General features: G+C 44.8%; 1 protein-coding gene across 1 annotated transcript in view; it reads right to left on the reverse strand.

Annotated features, from left to right (window-relative positions):
- Nucleotides 1-12297, reverse strand: part of CNTN4 (contactin 4) — a 770042-nt gene extending 757745 nt beyond the window's left edge. The window contains exon 1 of the mRNA XM_029601492.1: nt 11957-12297. The gene's annotated coding sequence lies outside the window, so the exon portion shown is untranslated. The remainder of the gene's footprint in view (nt 1-11956) is intronic.
- Between the last annotated feature and the right edge of the window lie 283 nt (nt 12298-12580).

Genomic DNA, 12580 nt, shown 5'->3' on the forward strand with positions numbered 1-12580 from the left:
TTACATTTGAAGTCACTACCCTATGTCAACCCTGGTACCTCTGGCTGTACCTTTGGCATATCCATCAGGTAGGTTAGATCAGGATGTAGGGAGGATCCCATTGCTCGCCAGCTTACACTAAGGGGATTGGATCAGAGGTGACCCACTGCAGGATAATTCCCGAGTTTCTACATTTTTGTGCAGATTTTTTCCTGAGTTCCCAGGGGCAAGTTTTTGTCAACTTTCCCAATGGATGTCCATCTGACAGAACTGCTGTGTTCCTTGCTATCTGGACTCTTCCTAAGAAAAATCCCACTCTTACATCTGAAGAGGAGAACTGTGAGTAAGACCATCTGGTGCGACTTATAGCTCATCTTCCAAATTTTTTTCATCATTTTCTTTGGGACTTCTCATTTACTCCATATCTGGAATCCTCAGAAGTCCTAGCTTCCGATAACGTCAGAATTGCGTCTGCCCCTTTCTTGGCTCTACTACCTTTACTGGATCTGTGATCGCTCTGTTCTCATATCTCACCAAACTTATTGCTTTTCTTAATGGATTTTTCCCTACTGAATTCTTTAAGTGAATTTTTCATAATCTTAGATAAAGCTAATTCATCATCGCTAGAGTCATTAAGAGAAGAATCAGAGTTGGAGCTCATGTGGTGATGCGAGTCCTTGGATGGAGCAAACTTATCAGATTCGGATGAAGGGGGGAGACATTTCCTTCCTTCATTGAGGAATGAACCTGGACATCTGCCTGCTATGTGGCACGTTCTTAGGCCAATCTATAATTCTCCACCCAAAGAGTGTACTCTCAAAATCACGCCTATCAAACTGAGTACAATTTTAAAAATATTTTTAACATTGTGTTCAGTTTGATAGACGTGGCAGAGTCTTAGGCTTCATCCACTTTGTCACATAGGTGCTAACATACCAGCTGGTCCCATGCTGCTTGGCCTGATCCTGAAGCCTTATGATGAGCTCATTCATTTCTTCCTGCTCTGTTGAGATGCTGAGGAAGAGTGACTCTTGGAAGCATGCACATCTTCAGCAGGCTCAGCAACAGGTCCATGTTTTTGGGGCACCCTTGGTCCTTGGTGGAACAATCAGTCCTCATTGTTTTTGTATGCCATTTCCATAGGCAGCATAATTGAATACTGGGTCAATAAAAAGCATTGACTACTAGAAGAGTACAACTATTAAGCAATCTGTAATTTAAGAAATACTTTGAAACTCTTCCTTCTGTAATTTAAAGTCCCCCCGCCCCTTGTATTAAAAGGAGTCAACCATTTGTCTAATTTGTTTTGTTGTTATGGCCCTCAATTCGCATGCAATCACATCATCCTCCTTATATACTAACTTAGCTGATACAGACACCTGGTTCACTCCCCAAGATGGCCACCACCAGTGCCCAGCTGATGTCTTACAAATGTTTGCTGTATAAGTGATGCAAACCTACCCAAGATGTCTGTACTATAAGTAAGGTATATCTCACTAAGGCCTGGATTTATCAAAATGCACTAAATATCACATGTAATAGGAAAAGCTCTCGGAAAGCCAGCCTTAATGTCAGGGCCCTTCTACAACCAAGAGAGGAGAGAGAGAGAGAAGCCATAATGTCCTCATGCTAGATAAGTATTTATATCTTTATGGGAGGCCCACCTAGTAACTTGAGGTGAGGTTTAGGTATTAGTGTAGGGGTTAGGGGCCACTTTGACATTCAAAATGAGACGTACTAACAGAACAGTGCTCTCTTGTGAAGATTTGATGACCTTCGGAGTGAGGAAACTCGCCCATAGATGAGATTTGTGCAATGTTCTCTCAACCTAGCTTGATGGTAAGTTTCCTCACTCCGAAGGTCATCAAATCTTCACAAGAGAGCACTGTTCTGTTTGTACGTCTCATTTTGAATGTCAAAGTGGCCCCCAACCCCTACACTAATACCTAGGCCTCACCTTGAGTTACTAGGTGGGCCTCCTATAGAGATATAAATACCTACCTAGGATGAGGGTATTATGGCTAGTCTGTCTCTCTCTCTCTCTCATGTATAGTGATCCCAGCCCACTCGGTCACAAATCATGCCCCAAACTCCTCCCTTTTTTCTGATTTGCATCGCACCATGCGTTAAGGTGCTTTCACAGGCATTAAAGGCATTTTTGCATGCGTTAAAGGGGCTTAATGCATGCAAAAATGCCTTAACGCATAAAAAATGCCTTATAGCAATTTGAGAAATGACCCTGTTAGATTGCCATCCCCAAAGTAAAACTGACCTCCTCAAGATGACTGCCTTGAGAGTAATGCTGACACCTTGAAGATAACTGCAATATAAGTGAGGGCGACCTCAACAACATGGCTGCTCTATAAGCAAGGCTGGCCTCCACAAGGCTGGTAGTGACACTGACTTCCCACAAAATGATTGCCGATTCCCTATTGATACCAAAAAAGAAGGCCACTACTACTTACGCTACCATGTAGTATACATCATGCTAGCATGATCACTGGTCCAGTCTCATGGCTGATCAATCCACACCCAAGAGCCCCATAACCAACCTGGTCAAGTTCCCATTGAAAACTTGGAAGTTATGGTATCTTGCCAGAAGATCTCCTCTCCACCACAAACCTAGCCACAGCATGGCCCAATCCAGCCATACAGAAAACAGCAGCAACATGCCTCCCACCTGCTACAATGAAAAACACACCTTCCTGCAGTCCTGCACTTTACCCCTTTAAATGTTCCAGAAGCTGCCCGACTGCTACTGAACTCCTAATTTCACTACAGGCCACTTTGTGTGCTGATGCCATTGACCCAGTGTCATGCCCGTTCTCCAGATCTATCTGCACAGTCTCTGTTAGTGTGCGCTCCTGCATGGGTAATGAATATCCAATAAGCAAGGAGGCCAACTACCACAAGTTAAACCAAAGCCACTGAGGAGAGAAAAGACACTGGATGGTGGGCCAGCAACAACTTAAAAGGCCATGGTCCCAGGCACACTCTAGCTCTTCCTCTCCCAAATCATGGAAGGCCATTTATCATCCGTCCCTCTAGAAATAAACCATCCCTTCCCCTCCATTGGAGAACTGAGATGGGAGCAAAGGGGTGGTGGTGGGGACACCAACAGGGTATGGCCTTGCCCCTCCCCAAATGGCCAGCTCAACTCCTAAAGGCAATAGCAGAATCAGATTCAATCTATGCTGTGGGATGATAAAAAAGGTTGAAACAAAATGTCTACTCTTTATAATGGGTTACTGGAGTTACTAGATGGTACCTGTATGTTAGACTCTCATCAACAAGCGGAACAGGGAACTTAACATTAGATGATTGCTACGTAATGCATCACATCACTATGTACTAACCATTCGACCCTCATGATTAGACTCATTCACTGTACATATAGGTTCCCTAAATTTTTTCATAACTTCAACTCTTCATCCAGATATGTTGGATAGGATGCAGTCTTTATGCCTCCCACATTCAAGTATGGTGGACATGTCCTTTGATAACAAATTTCTAGGCCCAGCTTTTTTCTGCAATTTCAGGAGTTGTAGGTTTTGCTTATCACCTCTCTTTCTAAGCTTGGGCTCCTGAGTTAGTGGTGGGATTTAAGAATAACATCTAAAACAAAGAGTTTAATATCTCAAATGTCATTAGCAGCTACATTTAAGTTAACTAAAGTTCTGGAAAAGGGTACTTTCTATCTATTGCTAATAGGCATTCTCAGTTATTTGATTATGATTCAGTTTGGGGAGGTTTTTGAAATTTGACTCTGTCCCATTTGTTTACAAATTTTAATTTCAGGAGAGATAGAAATTACATCAAACCCCAACCTGACTCAAACTCCCCAAGCCAAATAAAAAGGCATCCCTTACAACTTATTATTTGACCTTTATCTACATACAGCAGCTACAGAATCAGAGAAGATCCACCCTATGAGGAGGGAATTTGAATCAACTATGACTTTCTTTGCAATACACTCATGTACAAATCTGCTTTGCCTTTTTCCCAGGGTGATGAATCTTGATACTCATCACGTCAGGCCTATGACTAGCTATTGATTTAGTCTTTTTGTGTGGGGTTTTTTTTAATTCTCTATTTATAAGTCAGACAAATAAAAGTAAAATACAATGTATAGTACAGGCCAAACTTAGGGAATTATATATGGCATGTAGAACCATAACAAGAAGAAAAATCCCCTATTTGCATAGATATTTTAATTTGTTTCAATAACCAATGTTATAATGTACTTGTTGAATTATTTGCTGTTAGACATAGAGTCACCAGGGGAAGGTACTGTTAGATAAATCTGATTGATTTTTTAAATTTGGGTGACTAAAGAATTGGATCAGTGAAGAGCGCTCGATGTGATTCACTTGGATTTTAGTAAAGCTTTTGTTACGGTATCACATAGAAGAATCGTGAACAAAATGAGAAGCTTGGGAGTGGGTGCTAAGGTAGTAGCGTGGATTGCAAACTGGTTGTCTGACAGGAGACAGAGTGTAATGGTAAATGGAACTTACTCTGAAGAAAGAACCGTGTTAAGTGAGTGCCACAGAGATCAGTTTTGGGACTGATTCTGTTCAATATCTTTGTGAGCAACCTGGTGGAAAGAAAAGAAAGTTTGTCTATTTATGGAAGATTTTAAGATCTACAACAGAGTGGACACATCTGAAGGAGTAGAGAGAATGAAAAGTGATTTAAGAAAACTCGAAGAGTGGGCAAAGATTTGCTAGCTGGGATTCAATGCCAAGAAGTGCAGAGTCACACACATCTGGGGTGCAGTAATCCAAAAGAACAGTATGTGATGGGCGGTGAAAGACTAATGCGCACGGACTGGGAGAGGAACCTTGGTGTGATAGTGTCTGATGATCTGAAGATGGCAAAGCAATGTGACAAGGTGATAGCAAAAGCCAGAAGAATACTGGGCTGCATAGAGAGAGGAATAACCAGTAAGTAAAAAAAAGGTGATAAAGCCCTTGTACAGGTCCTTGGTGAGGCCTCACCTGGAGTACTACGTTTAATACTGGTGTCCTTATCTAAAAAAGGATAAAGTCAGAATAGAGGCAGTCCAAAGAGCGACCAAAATGGTGTGGGGTCAGCACTGGAAGACTTATGAGGAGAGGCTGAAGGATCTGAATATATACACCCTGGAAGAAAGGAGGTGCAGGGGATATGATACAGACCTTCAGATATCTGAAAGGTTTTAATGATGCACAATCATCAAATCTTTTACATTGGAAAGAAATCAATAGAACTAGGGGTCATGAAATGAAACTCCAGGGAGGACGACTCAGAACCAATGTATGGAAATATTTCTTCATGGAGAGGGTGGTGAATGCCTGGAATGCCCTTCTGCAAGAGGTGGTGAAGACGAAAACCGGGAAGGAATTCAAAGGGGCATGGGATAAACCCGGGATCCCTAAAGGCTAGAGGTTAGAAATAAAAAAAAAAAGGAGTGCATGGGGTAACTGGGGGTAACTTGCTGGTGTGGCAGTTGCTACTGTACACTACCCTTAACAATTAAGCTTTGATACTGTTAATGCAACTCCATCATTGCTCTTTGCTTCAACAGCAGTGAGAAAAGGGGACATGGACTCAGACAACAACCAATGAGGGTCCCGACTTTTACGATTTGGGGAACAAATAAACATGAAGGAAACTAGCCGATGCGGTGCTTACTACCCGCAATCACTAAGCCTGATACTTTTGATGCATCTCCAACATTACTCTCTGCTTTCATGGACCCAAAAAACAGCAAGGCGTTTTAAACAATTACTACACGTCTCCACCAATAAAAGATTTGGAAAAGACTTTCTTGGGCATCTACTTTTTTGTTGTTTCCTCTCTGCTTTCATGGCAATGGTTAAGGGAAACTGGATTCAAACAGCATCCGAGAGCCCTGACTTTTATGGTCTGAGAAACTGATAAGCATGGGGGTAACCTGCACAGTGCAGCAGATACTGGTATAAGCTTGCTGGGCAGACTGGGTGGATCATTTGGTCCTTTTCTGCCGTCATTTCTATGTTTAGACACTTTGAGCAGTGTTTTTGCAAATCAAAATGTTATGTCTCACCTATAACTTATTTGTTGACCTTTATTTCTATGTGTAACCTCTTCCTGGGCCTCAGCTTTGGAGAAGGGGATCAGACTCAGTCGCAAGATTTTGTTTTGACTTTCTTCTGCAGAATCCTGGTGTGAGGGACATGGATTGGTCTTCAGGGCCCAAAGTGCTGACTCGCATCTTATTTGTATTACGCCAACAAAAAGTCACATTAAAACCACACAAACTTATAATTTAAAATATGCAGAGGAACACCTACATAAAAAGTCTCAAATAGACTGCGCTAAATAACATAATACAACTCGGTACCACCCAACACCAGCAGCTTAGACAGCTAAGATATGTCTAACCAAGAGAACAGATTTTAATTCTCCAGAAAACAGCAGGGTTTAGTTTCTATCCCTATATTGCCTTATCCAAGTACACATCAAAGCGGTCTGCATTCAAAATTATTCACATAGAAAAATGTATCCCCCTCCCCCCAAAAAACAGTGTCTGGTCAGACTAGGTTAGCAGTGCTTTGCCTAAAGAATCAAGTGTAAGCCTTCTTAAAGAACCAAGTCTTTCAAATGTTACTTACCCGCTAGAAAAGGAGCACATTGCAGCTTTCACGTACGTCACAAAGAGGCTTTGCTGCTTTACATGAAGGAGCGGTTAGATCAGACAAGCCTGGGAGGCGTGCAGTCGCTGACATGGTCTATGCCAAATGAGATGCATGCTCAAATGAGCCGGACATAAACCATAAAGTCATCTGAAGACATACGAGGCAATTAAAAATAATAATAATAATAATAGAGTCAATAGTAACCAATGAAGTTGTCAAAGTCTTCAGTGCTCTCTCTCTCTCTTGAAAGGAAGGGAGGACAAGAACATTAAAACTGTAGTCCCCGCTAATATTTTGCCCTGAGTTTTTTCAGCATCTTGGGGGTTTTATTTTTTTGGGAACCTCCCCTTGCCTTTACCCCACCTTTTTTGTGGGATGCGTCTCAGGGATATAAATCCCCCCCCCTCCCGAGAATGTGCAAAGGGTCCTTGCCTGGGGGGGGGGGGGAGGGGGGTCCACACCCCTGGTAGATTGACCCAGGAGTTTTGGAGAAGTGAAGAGTTTTGGGGAGTAGTGAGAAGAGAGGACGCTTGTAGGATTTGCGAGCAGTGCAAGTTTTTGTGTTGCTATCCGGTGAGGAGCAGCTCCTAAAAGAAGGGCAATCCCCACCCCCTCTAAATGTTCTTAGGGTTCTTCCCTTTTTGCACCCAATTAACAGCAAAAGAGGAGACCTGGGGAATCTGAGAAGACTTTTTTTTTTATTTTGTCCCAGTTAGGGGGATTTTTGTATGCTACCCCAGTGGTTAATGAGGACAATCATCCCACCCTCTATGGGGAAGGGATAGTGAAGACTGTGGAGCCTGGGTCAGTTAGAGGAAGGAGGGTGTCTAGACGATGCACCATGGATAAGGAAACCACTACTTTTCTTGCGATGATTTTTACTTTGCTCTTTATGAGTTTTGCTATTCTATCTTGGATTATCTTGCTTAAATTGAAGCAAAGTTTTTTCAATTAAACACCAACCCTTTTATTGCAAGAGTGCCTCATACTTCACAGCACCCACTGAGTGTGTTGTCCCATTTCTGTGCCAGGGGCCTCCCTGCCAGAGGAACCCCGGCTCCCCCAGCAGCCACGTGTTTTTCCTGTGAAATAGAAAAATAGACTCTACGGGCTATGTACCACCCCGGATTCAGCCTCCTAGAAAACAAGAGACCTGCTACAAAAAAATCCAAACAAACAAAAAAAAAATGCCCTGCCTTCCAAAACAAAAACAAAATTACAAAAAAAAAGAGAAACAGCTCACTAGCCGCTGGGTATGAGCTTACAGAAAATCTTGCCCTCAAACCTAAGATTCTCACCAAGGCTTCAAGCCTGCAAGGCAAGAGGAGCTAGAAAGCTCTTGTGCTCTCAAACTCCAACGGCGAAGTCCACAAAAATCACTAGTAATCACTCTGATATAGAAGCTGGATCGCATCATTGCATGTGCTGTAACTTAAGCAGATGGTACAGTCTTCTGGTGCAGGCATCCAGTTCTTGGGACACATCTGGCCAGTCAGATTTGCATGCACTGCTGCCTCCATTGTTGGTAGATCTCATACATAGTCACTGTGGCTGAAAACACCTAGGGGTCATGACCCTCCAAGGCCAAGTTTGGGGACCCCCTGCCTTAGTAAGTTTCCCAGTGGGGAGAAACACAGCAACCACACAGGATTTGCTCACTGTACTCACTGTTGCTGGACAGAAGCGCATTAGGGGCTGAAGTAATGAAAGCCATTTCCATTTTACCAGCAGGAATGGGGGGAATTTGAAAAATTGCATACACACCCCTTCCCCCTTTTATAGCATAGGTACTTTTACTTGCAGCATAAAAGAGAGAGGGTAAGGCCATGCAGGGAGTGGGACTGCATTTTCAAATCCTCATACAAAGTACATTTGCACAAAATTTCAAAAGCAGGCAGAAAAATGTGGATGCCCTGCAACACAGGAGCCCTGCATTTTCCTAAGGGAAACTCTACAGGAAGGTTTCCCTTAGAAAGCTTTGCTCTCAGTCCTGCAGGTACAAGGTACAGGCTGTTTTATTATTGAGCCCCCTGGATGCACACCACAACATCAAACCTGTTCAATTGTTGCTGCCTATTTCTAGAGTAGTGCTAGATGTACACAGCACTGTACAGTTACAGGTAAGCACCAGTCCCTTACAATTTAGTCAGGCAAGAGAAATAGGAGTCAGGAAATGTATTATACAAAACCCGCTTAATAAATAAAAGGCAGCTGTGATCAGGGAGAGCCAAGACTTGTACCACTCTCTGAAGCTGTAGGATTCAGGGTGCGTAAGCAGGTATTGTAGAAAATAAGGTATGCCCAGGGAAGAAGTACAGGCTTGGGAAGGTTATTTTCAGTACTGAGATCCGATTGAATATCAGGGCCGTATGTGTGTTTGAAATGAAATGTGAAATTTTAACTAAATTTCAATTCTTTTTCCAAACAAGAAGAAAATAATAATGAAACCTTAGGGTTGTTTCCCGCACCCCCCTCACTTTATTCCAACAACATTCCCAGGACCTACTAAGCCAACTAAGGAATATTTGCAGAGCAGGAGTGACCCCCTGTCGCTCCTGCCATGCCGGCGCTGTAATTACAAATGGCGCCAGTGGACTGAGGCTGGCACTGTTTTGTACAGAATAAATTAAACAATGGCACCAGCCTGAGTCCGCTGGTACCATTTCTAAGCATCTCTCTGGCAGGGAAGGAGCAGCTGGGGATAGGAGAACAAAGAAAATATGATAAGAGTTTCGAGGGGGGGGGGGGAGGGCCAGGAGGGATTTTTTTTTCTTCTTCTTCCCACAGGGCCTAACATTAAAAAAAACAAAACAAAACCCAAATTTACGATTTTCCTGTTTTGTTGTTTCATTTTACATAAATGAAAAAAAAAACCCAAGAAGAAAAACAAAATGAAAAAAAAAAAAAAGTTTGCGCGCATCCCTAATGAATATTGCACTTTACATATGGCAAGTTATGGTAATACCGGCCCAAGGCACTTCCTACAAGGATAACACCACAAAATAGATTCCTGGAATTATCACAGCACATAAAATGAACAAAAGATTCAGACCTTCTACACCCTCATCTTCATGATGCTCGCTGATGCATGCAGCGGCTAATGGCCACTGCAGCAAGGAGCCAGATTAAATGACATTTAATTAAACTGACCTTCATCTACGGTATCATTCCTTAATGTAAGATTCCAGGCTTCGAAACTGGTGACACATCCCACTCAGAGCACAGGCTACTAAAGTAAAAACCTGCACACACACCCACCCCACCCCACCCCCAAGTGAATTTACTGGCAGGATTAATTTCCACCTTGCAGTGCAGGAACAGCCACAGAAAAAGGAGCGCAGCCTCTGGGATAACGTTCCCCCCCCCCCCCCCCGGTGATGGCAGGGGGACCCACCCCCTCAGGGCTGTCCCGGATATTTGTAAGGGTCAGGGCATGGGCTTTATACTGGCCAAAGCGCAGAAGAAAAAGCAAACCCACTAGGCCCATTCGCTCACCTTCAGACACAGACTGAGTCCATATTTCAGAAAGGTGTTAGCAATTTTATCTGTAACTATGAAGGATGAGTGGCACAACATGGCAAGGAGATAAAGGTAACATTTCACAGCATGAAATCTCGGATTCAAAGCGGGTTGTAAAAAATATAACTGCTGCCTCAACCTCTGCTCGACTTCAAATCCCAAAAGATCTGTCATGTGGACTGCCCCCGGTTTTAGTGTTAAAGACACTAAGACAAATAGCAAATCAGAAACTTCTAACCAGGAATTAACTGGGGGGGGGGGGGGAGCACTTTAAAAACAAAACAGGTTAATATGAACTTATTCTGCCTCTTTTGTCCCTAGAAAGCAAACTAGGCATATTGTGAAAGAGTTTAACAGGGCTTAGCTTCTCCTTTTCCCCCCCCATTTAAGCTGTAAAAAGTCAGCCTGGGAGTTCAGAGAAATGAAGAAATACCTTTCTCACCCTGAGAGGGGCAGACTAGGATGCAGGTGCACCTCCGGCTTTCCCCATACTACCGTGGCAAGGGATCATTTCTAAACCAAAACAGACCCTAGGTTGCCTTTGAGAAGCAGCACTCTGGGATGTCAGGCACCATCCCCCCGCCGTGCACTGGAGCTTGCAAAGCGAGCAACGTTTGGCCTAGGGAGGAACACCTTTCTTATCCATTAGGGAAAAACGTCAACAACAAGCAGGTAAAATAGAAGATAACGTTTTCATAAAACAGAAATGTTCAGTGCACACGGGATCACCTGCTGGCTCCGTCTGCCTTCACATGATTTGAAGTTTCCACCTAAACGCAACTCATGTGAGCTCTATTTATTACAGACTAAAGTTTCCAGCGCTCTGCTGCTATGAGCTTCGCGATGAATGCAAGCCTTAATGTACAAAGAATCTGGGGAGGAGATTAAACCTCATTTATTCGCAGAGCAGCAGATGCAAAACGCAAACCATCAACACCACCGATACAATAGCCTTGCCCTGCTTCTTTGTGCCGCCGACTGAAAGAAGCCCGACTCCAGCTAAGCCCCAGCAGGGCAGGCTACCTTGCTCTTGACTTCTCTGAAGGGTTAATTGCAGAACTTAATGCAATCTACTGAAATTGCTCTGAATGTTGCAATTGCGCCATCACTAATCCCTCGGCTCTGCCATTCCAGCATTTGTGCTTCGGGATTTGTTGCAATTTAACTGCTACTGGTAATAAGCCGTGATCATGCCTCAGTATCATCAGTTAAATTAAAAGCATTCGCATAGTCCCCATGTTATAGGATCGCACATGCATTTCACTAGTTAATCAGGGCATTGTTAACAGCACAATTAGCACAAGGGTTCTTGCAAAGCTAATTGACCCCCCAACAAGCTGCGCTGCAGGCTGGGCAAGCAAGGTTAAGGACAACTTCAGCACAATGCACCATGATTTTTACGTTAGCGAAGAAGTCAACAGTTTGCAAATCAACTAAAAACGAAGAGAAGGCTGAGGGTCCATTCTGCAGGCAGGCAGGCAGGCACCAGCGGTTCCTTCTCAGGGCTACACTAGTGGTGTCCGCTTCAGGCTGAGCTCTGCACTATAAACACAGCCCAGGCTGGCGCCTTGAAACCTCCCAACATGTGGCAGAGGAGCTGCGGCTCCCGCGATGTACTATGGACCCTCAAATCCCAGCGCTACGCTCCCGAGCCCGCAGAGACAAGGACACCAGCAGCAGCAGCAGCAGCCAAGCCAGCTCCGGACGCCAAGCTTCAGCCTTCCTGCGTTAGCGCTGCCTTCCCCCCACCCACAAGTATTCCCGTGGCAAGCAAAGCAATTCTGGTGCAGCCTTACCTCGGGTGGCGAGGCTCCTTCTCCGGGCTGCAGAGCCTGCGAGCTCGTCCGCGCCAGGTGCCGGCAGCTGACGCTGGGACCCCAGCGATCCTTCCCGGGGCAGCCGGCGCTGGAGCCTTCAGGTGTTCCCTCCCCGGCAGCCTCTGGCTCGAACATTCAGCGTCAGCAGGTCGGGGGGCTAGTGCCGGGCGAGTAAACCCCACCCTCCCGCAGCCGAGCGGGGAGGGAGGGCTGGCTGGGGTCTGCCTCCTCTTCCACTGAATCTCTGCGCTTGAGGGACGAGGCTCGCTGACGCGTAAGAGCCCTCAGCTTCGGTGCACAAGGGCCAGGAAGCGTTCTGCCCGTCTGGCCCGCTGCACCTGAAAGCGGATGCGGAGAGGCGCCACGTTCAGTCGTTTTCCCCCCACCCCCTATAGATCAAACTTTCTTCTGTCAGGCGGAGACGGGATGTCTGAGTTTGTGACACAGAAACGCAGCTTCTGTGCGGGAGCGAGGGAGCACAAAGCAGGATGGGAGGCTGGGGATCAGTTTACTTCTCTTCCTTTCCCTGCACGGAGAGATTGCAGTGCGAGAATTACCCCCCAGGCTTACTGCTCCGTCTTGCCGGGTTTTTTCTTCGGCTCC

This window comes from Rhinatrema bivittatum, chromosome 4 (assembly GCF_901001135.1).
Source record: "Rhinatrema bivittatum chromosome 4, aRhiBiv1.1, whole genome shotgun sequence".
Classification (NCBI taxonomy): domain Eukaryota; kingdom Metazoa; phylum Chordata; class Amphibia; order Gymnophiona; family Rhinatrematidae; genus Rhinatrema; species Rhinatrema bivittatum.